Consider the following 8,865-nt stretch of genomic DNA (forward strand, 5'->3'; position numbering starts at 1 on the left):
CAAATGCCAAAACACATAACTACCCTAACTATTACAGAGATTCCCCTCTGGGTGCGAAACACAGAAGAAAGTGATGATAGCTAGTGAAGCCGATCACATCCCAGATCTTTGGGTGTGAAACTTTTTCTTCGCGTGTGTCCCTTTGCGCCGTAACCATGGAAAATCTTCATCATTTAATGGGATGCTCGGGTCAATATTCATTGTGAATGGAGCAATTTCATCAAACTTTTCATAATATTCTGACTTGTCTGTCTTGTCATCCACTCCCATGATGTTTCTCTTCCCAGAAAGAACTATGTGCCGCTTTGGCTCATCGTACGATGCATTCGCTTTCTTATCTTTTCTTTTTCTTGGCTTGGTAGACATGTCCTTCACATAGAAAACCTGTGCCACATCATTGGCTAGGACGAATGGTTCGTCTGCATACGCAAGATAGTTGAGATCCACTGTTGTCATTCCGCACTGCGGGTCTTCCGTTACCCCGCCTCGTGTCATATTGACCCATTTGCACTGAAACAAAGGGACCTTTAAACCACGTCGATAGTCAAGTTCCTATATGTCCTGTATATAACCATAATATGTTTCCTTTATTGTCTTGGTTTCTGCATCAAAGCGGACACCACTGTTTTGGTTGGTGCTCTTCTTATCTTGGGCGATCGTGTAAAATGTATTACCATTTATCTCGTACCCTTTGAAAGTCATTATATTCGAAGATGGTAACTGGGATAGCAAGTACAGGTCATCTTCAATAGAGGTGTCATGCATGGTACGTGTCTGCAACCAGCTGGCGAAACTCCTGGTTTGTTCATGTGTAATCCAGTCATTAGACCGCTCCGGGTGTTTGGAGCGTAGCAAATTCTTGTGTTCATCCATATACGGAGCCACCAAGGCGGAATTCTGTAGAACTGTGTAGTGTGCTTCAGTGAGAGAATGTCCGTCCATACATATTATTTGTTCCCCTCCTAGCGTGCCTTTTCCATCCAATCTGCCCTTATGCCGCGATTCAGGAACACCAATCGGCTTAAGGTCAGGAATAAAGTCAATACAAAATTCAATGACCTCCTCATTTTGATGGCCCTTGGAGATGCTTCCTTCTGGCCTAGCACGGTTATGAACATATTTCTTTAAGACTCCCATGAACCTCTCAAAGGGGAACATATTGTGTAGAAATACATGACCCAAAACGTTAATCTCTTCGCATAGGTGAACTAGGACGTGCGTCATGATGTTGAAGAAGGATGGTGGGAACACCAACTCGAAACTGACAAGACATTGCACCAAATCATTCTGTAACCTTGGTATGATTTCTGGATCGATTACCTTCTGAGAGATTGCATTGAGAAATGCACATAGCTTCACAATGGCTAATCGAATGTTTTCCGGTAGAAGCCCCCTCAATGCAACCGGAAGCAGTTGCGTCATAATCACGTGGCAGTCATGAGACTTTAGGTTCTGCAACTTTTTCTCTGCCATGTTTATTATTCCCTTTATATTCGACGAGAAGTCAGACGGTACCTTAATACTGAGCAGGCATTCAAAGAAGATTTCCTTCTCTTCTTTGGTAAGAGCGTAGCTTGCATGACCCTGATGTATGCCGTCTTCTCCGTGCATACGTTGCTAGTCCTCCCATGCCTCAGGTGTATCTTTTGTCTTCCCATACACGCCCAAGAAGCCAAGCAGGGTCACGCAAAGATTCTTCGTCACGTGCATCACGTCGATTGCGGAGCGGACCTCTAGGTCTTTCCAATATGGCAGGTCCCAAAATATAGATTTCTTCTTCCACATGGGTGCGCGTCCGTCAACGTCCTTTGGAATAGGTTGTCCGCCAGGACCCTTTCCAAATATCACCTTCAAATCCTTGACCATATCATGTACATCAGCACCAGTACGGTGGCGAGGCTTCATCCGGTGATCCGCCTCACCTTTGAAATGCTTGCCTTTCTTTCTTACGAGATGCCTGCTCGGAAGAAATCGACGATGTCCCAGGTACACATTCTTCTTACAACTATTCAAATATATATTGTCGGTATCATCCAAACAGTGCATGCATCCGCGGTATCCCTTGTTTGTCTGTCCTGAAAGGTTACTGAGAGCAGGCCAATCATTGATGGTCACGAACAGCAACGCCTTTAGGTCAAATTCTTCCCCCATGTGCTCATCCCACGCACGTACACCTGTTCCATTCCACAGTTGTAAGAGTTCTTCAACTAATGGCCTTAGGTACACATCAATGTCGTTGCCGGGTTGCTTAGGGCCTTGGATGAGCACTGGCATCATAATGAACTTCCGCTTCATGCACAACCAAGGAGGAAGGTTATACAAACATAGAGTCACAGGCCAGGTGCTATGGTTGTTGCTCTGCTCCCCAAAAGGATTAATGCCATCTGAACTTAGACCAAACCATACGCTCCTTGCGTCATCTGCAAACTCCTTCCCATACTTTCTTTCGATTTTTCTCCACTGCGACCCGTCAGCGGGTACTCTCAACTTTCCGTCTTTCTTACGGTCTTCTCTGTGCCATCGCATCGCCTTGGCATGCTCTTTGTTTTGGAACAAACGTTTCAAAGTGGTATTATAGGAGAATACCACATCACCTTGGCAGGAATCTTCTTCCTGGGGCGCTCGCCCTCGACATCACCATGCTCATCGCGGCTGATCTTATAGCGCAATGCACCACATACCGGGCAAGCGTTCAAATCCTCGTACTCACCGCGGTAGAGGATGCAATCATTAGGGCATGCATGTATCTTCTGCACCTCTAACCCTAAAGGGCAGACAACCTTCTTTGCTTCGTACGTACTCTCGGGCAATTCGTTGTCCTTTGGAAGCATATCCTTTATCATTACCAGCAACTTTCCAAATCCCTTGTCAGATACACCATTCTCTGCCTTCCATTGCAGCAATTCCAGTGTGGTGCCCAGCTTTTTCTTGTCACCTACGCAATTCGGGTACAACAATTTTTTGTGATCCTCTAACATGCGCTGCAACTTCTTCTTCTCCAAATCACTTGTGCAGTTTCTCTTTGCATCGGCAATGGCACGACCTAGATCATCAACGGGCTCATCTGATGCCTCTTCTTCAGCTTCTTCCCGCATTGCCGGCTCAGCTTCTTCCCGCATTACCGGCTCAGCTTCTTCCCCCATTGTTGTATCATCGTATTCAGGGAACCCATGGCCAGGATAGCTGTCGTCGTCCTCTTCTTCTTCATTGTCTTCCATCATAACCCCTCTTTCTCCGTGCTTGGTCCAAACATTATAGTGGGGCATGAAACCGGACTCAAACAGGTGGACGTGAATGGTTCTTGACATAGAGTAATTGCGACCATTCTTATAGCCAGCACATGGACAAGGCATAAAACCATCCGCCCACTTGTTTGCCTCAGCCGCAAGCAGAAAAGTATGCACGCCCTCAACGAATTGGGGAGAGCATCGGTCATCGTACATCCATTGCCGGCTCATCTTCATTACACAACACCGAATAGACCAAATTAATACAAGTTCATACATAAAGTTCATACAACACTTAAATGCAACAAACAAATAACTCTCTAGCTAAAGCATTTAAATGCAACAACAAATGCGATCAAGATCACAACTAAGGTAACAATTGATCCAACAGCATAATGATACCAAGCCTCACTATTGATGGCATATTTTCTAATCTTTCTAATCTTCAAGCGCATTTTCTCCATCTTGATCTTGTGATCATCGACGACATCAGCAACATGCAACTCCAATTCCATCTTCTCCCCCTCAATTCTTTTCAATTTTTCTTTCAAGTACTCGTTTTCTCTTTCAACTAAATTTAACCTCTCGACAATAGGGTCGGTTAGAATTTCCGGTTCACATACCTCCTAGATAAAAATATCTATGTCAACTTGATGGGCATAATTTGTCATAAAAACGAAATGCAACAAATAGTTTTAAAAGAGAATATACCACATCCGAATCATAACAAGGACGAGGGCCGACGGGGACGGATATCAAAACCATGGCACTATGTATAACAAACAACGTACGGGTAAGATAATTATTATACGAGTAACTATATATCCAAATCACACAAACATCAATTTTTTATATACAATTTTATGAACAAGAGGCTCACCACAAGGTGGTGCCGGCGACGGGACGGTGCGGGCGATCGACGGTGGTTACGACGGAGATTTAGAAGGCACTAAGTAAACCACACCTACATATGCAAACTAAGTGTTATTTTGACCTCAAATTGCATATAAATCAAATACTACCACATATAATTCCTCCCAAATTACTAAAACCCACAATTAATCACTATATAAACCAATGCATGAGCTAATCTAGCAATGAGAGATGAAAGGACAAAGTTGCTAACCTTGGTGATCATTTGAATGGATGAGGGCCTGCAAATCTTGACAAATTTGGGGCAAATTTTGTGATGAACTCGAGAGGAAGAAGGGAAGGACAGAGGAGAGGGAGAGGGGAAAGGGGGAAGAACAGAGTGCGGGTGGACGAAGGGTTTATATAGGACGACCTTTAGTACCGGTTCGTGCCACGAACCGGTACTAAAGGTGCTGGAAGGGCCCCACTCTGACAACATCCTGCCACCACTCTCATTAGTACCGGTTCGTGGTACGAACCGGTGCTAAAGGTTTGCCATGAACCGGTACTAAAGAGCTCCTCCCGGCTAGCCGTTGGAACCGGCACTAATGGACACATTAGTGCCGGTTCTGTTACAAACCGGGACTAATGTGTCTCACATTTGACCCTTTTTCTACTAGTGGACGTGGCTAAATGGGGGTTGATCCAACTATTGTGACACATATTCGGATAGGAGTATGTGCGTTACTTTGGTCTATATGGAACTGCATAAATGATATGGTTTTTAACACACAAACCCGGATTAATTTTTTGTAGATTATCTACAGGGCCATTATTTGGATCCGTACATGGTCGTTACTCACTCCTCCGGAAGCCAGGGAGCCTTTGGTTACTGGGTCTACCCGATGGGAGATGGTAGCTCAGGATATCTACAACCAGTTTGAATGGCGGTCCAATAATAGGTTAAGTGTTTAGTGACCTCGTTTTATTTTCGCCGATTGTGGCATTTTACAATTTCTTTTTTGCTTTCATTTCAGCTCTGACAGAGCGTGTCACGCTGATGCAGAGGCCGGGGGTTATCCTCCTTTTCCAAAATGAAAATGTCACAAAGCTAGATTCATATATGAATAGTATGTGGACCTGCTTATGCTCGAAACAAATATAGCTTGATGGACCCAACAAAACTAGCTATTCCGCTTGCATCAACGTTTTGTCTCAAAAAAAATCATCGTTTTGGCCTTTATTCAGCTTCTTCTTCAAGACATGGAAGAATATCGCAATGCAAAAGGTGAAGATGGAGATGACGAATTTATAGGTCTTTGATAGTATTTTAGGTTTATCAGGAATGTTTGATGTTTTTGTTTTTTCTTGTTTCTTTCAGATCATTCATTTTGGTTAGACAAATTAAAGTCCAAACATTTTCTAGACAATAATGTGAAAGATGATGAAAAATCAAAAGGTAAAATTATGTGTCTCTCTTTGAAAAAGTTAACGATGGACTCAACACTTTGGCATCAAAACCAAAGAAAGTAAGTATACATTCCAATTTTACATGAAAACACAAATGCCCCAGGCGATCAGGCCGCCCGGGTTTGTGGCGTCGGATCTCTTCATCAACTGTAGCATTGTCAGATGGCTTCTGTGACTCGGTAATTGTTTTAATCCCAAAAGTGAACTCTCCTGATGTGCTATCTAATTTCTGGCCTATAAGTTTGTGCAATGTTATTTACAAAGTTGCTTCAAAAGTTACAGCTAATCACTTAAAACCTTTTTTGCCGGAAATAATTTCTAAACAACAGAGCGCCTTTGTGTCAGGGAGACTAATTACTGATAATATCCTCATTGCTTATGAATGTCTCCATACAATTAGAAAGCAAAAGGTAAAACACCCTTTCTTTGCTCTCAAAATTGATATGACAAAGGCATATGATAGAGTAGAGTGGAAATAGCTCAAGGGTGTGTTGCTGAAACTGGGCTTTAATGCTAGATGGGTGGAGATGGTAATGCGATGCATAACTTCTGTGAAACATACAGTCAAAGTCAATGGTGATTTTACCGAACCTTTTAAACCTACTAGAGGTATTAGGCAAGGGGATCCAATTAGCCCCTACCTATTTTTGCTATGTGCTGAAGGCTTATCTTGTTTGTTGCAGCAAAAGGAAGCGTCAGGGGACTTGAAAGGAATTTGCAATGGTAGGTTTGGTCCTCCTATCTCCCATCTCCTTTTTGTTGATGATACTGTGTTCTTTATTAAGGGAGATGACAAGAGTGTCGAGGCCCTAAAATCAGCACTACACACGTATTGCAATGGGTCTGGACAGAAAATCAATTTTCAGAAATCGTCTATATTTTTTGGTACACATTGTGACGAACAGGTAAAGGAAAGAGTGAAAAGGAAAATTGGAGTACAAGATGGCACATTACAAGCTACTTATCTTGGCATGCCGACCTGGGTGGGACGTTCACCAACTAATTGTTTCAATTTTCTCACTGGTCGGATATGGAAAAGACTTAATGGCTGGAGTGATAGGCCATTATCAAGGGCTGGGAAAGAAATTCTGTTAAAATCGGTTGCACAAGCAATTCCAACATATGTAATGAGTTGTTTTCCGCTTCCCATTAGCGTTTGCGAAAAGATAAGAAGATCAATTGCAAACTTCTGGTAGGGTGTAGAAGATGGCAGAAGGAAACTACATTGGAGATCATGGAAATGGTTATCCTCACCAAAGTTCCTAGGAGGCATGGGATTTAGGGACATCTCAATTTTCAATCAAGCCATGTTGGGTAAACAATGTTGGCGTCTTTTAACCGAGCCCAACTCTTCATGTGAGTGTTAAAGGGTAGGTATTATCCTGATGGGGATTTCTGGACTGCGAAGTGCCCGAGGTCTTCATCTTACACATGGCGTAGTCTGATGTATGGGAAGTGATTGATACAAAAAGGCATGTAGTGGAGAGTTGGAGATGGTAAACAAATACATATATACAGGGACAATTGGATTCCAGATGTGATTCCCGGAACTCCGCAACCAACGAGTGAAAACCAATTAGTGAGTTCCTTGATTACCGAGGGGGGTCAACAATGGAATGAGGCAGCCATCAAAAATAGATTCACAGAAGACACGGTGGAGAAAATTCTGAGCATTCTTTTAAGTACAGAAGGTTGTACAGACTTTGCCTCATGGCCCCACACAAAGAATGGCGTCTATACTGTGAGATCAACCTATAATCTAGCTACAATGATGATTTCTGGGGAAAGCAGAGTGTAGATGGCAAAGGTTCAACTTCTGAACAGAAGCCATTGGAGAAAATGTGGAAGAAACTGTGGGCAATTCAGTGTCCTAATAAAATGAAAGTAGTATTATGGAGGCTGGCACATGATTGTCTCCCTACAGGCTATCAACTTCAAGTAAGATACATACCTACAAGCTATAATTGTTACTTTTGCAATAGGGAGGAAACTGTTGAACACTGTTTTCTGAATTGTCACTATGTTAAAGAAATCTGGAAAGAACTTAAAAAGGATTATGGAATTTGCCTGAACCTGAAAAGCTTTACCCATATTAGGCAATGGATATTAACATGGCTATTTAATGCTACTGATTTTCATGCCATTGTTTTTGCCGTGGCAATTTGGCATATTTGGGAGAATAGAAATGCTCATCGTAATGATGAGGCTTTAATTCACCCACTTCGTGTTGTGGGAAATATCAAAGCCTATATTGAGTTCATCAATTTGCATCTTTTCAGTTCGACCAATTTCAATAGGCGTGAGGCCTTGAAGTCTAGCCAAAATTGGTCTCCGCCGCCGGAAGGGTCGATGCTTATCAACGTGGATGCAGCAATCTTTCCTCAGTCTACAAGAGCTGGATTTGGCGTGGTCATTCGCGACCATTGGGGGATGGTGCAAGCGGCAAGCAGAGGCTACTTTGCTCGAATCCAAAATCCTGAAGTTGCAGAAGCCATGGCACTTCGTCAAGCTTTATTTCTTGTTGGGGAGAGAGGTATGCAGAGAATAATGGTGGCTTCTGACTGTTTGTCGCTGATCAACAAAATCAAAGAACCAAATTTGGATAGATCCCCTGCAGGAGCAATAGTCCACGATATCAAGAACTGGGCTACAAAGTTTAGGTCTTATAGCTTTATCCATGTTTATCGATCATGTAATTTGGCAGCTCACACTCTTGCCAGGTCGGCAGAGTATGATGTTAGATCATGTTGGTTTAATGAGACTCCTAATGTTATCAGGACCATTATCTATAATGAACAAGCTTATGTATAAATAAAAGGCTGCTGCCAATTACCTTAAAAAAAACTGTAGCATTGTCGGTACTATTTGGCACTGTAGCGTGTGATCGGCCTGGGGCTTGCCCGGGGCCTCACTTGATCATGCCTACGCCATTGGTCATACCTCTTGTCGTGTTTAGAAAATAGAGAAAAATACCTTGTTGATTTGTAGATGGATGATGTACTGGATGGACTAGATGGATTCTCCTTGTAGCCTGGCGGCTGGCGGAATGACGCTGCGATTACCGATGACAACGGAGGCTGCAGGAGGCCCGCAGTGGCGCAGCCCCGCATGGATCACAACCAGAGGGGAGGGAGAGGGCCAGAGGAGCAGAGGCCTCGCCATCGCCCGGCGGACCTCGCTTGTCGGTGCCTATGTTTTGATTTGGTGCCTATGTTGAATATGTTTTTTTTCGGGGGTAAAGAGATTTTATTCTATTATGATAGGGTTACAATTACGAGACAGCTGCTCCTCACAACATGAAGGACACAAGTTCAGC

The sequence above is a fragment of the Triticum aestivum genome, chromosome 5B (genome assembly GCF_018294505.1).
Source record: "Triticum aestivum cultivar Chinese Spring chromosome 5B, IWGSC CS RefSeq v2.1, whole genome shotgun sequence".
Lineage (NCBI taxonomy): Eukaryota > Viridiplantae > Streptophyta > Magnoliopsida > Poales > Poaceae > Triticum > Triticum aestivum.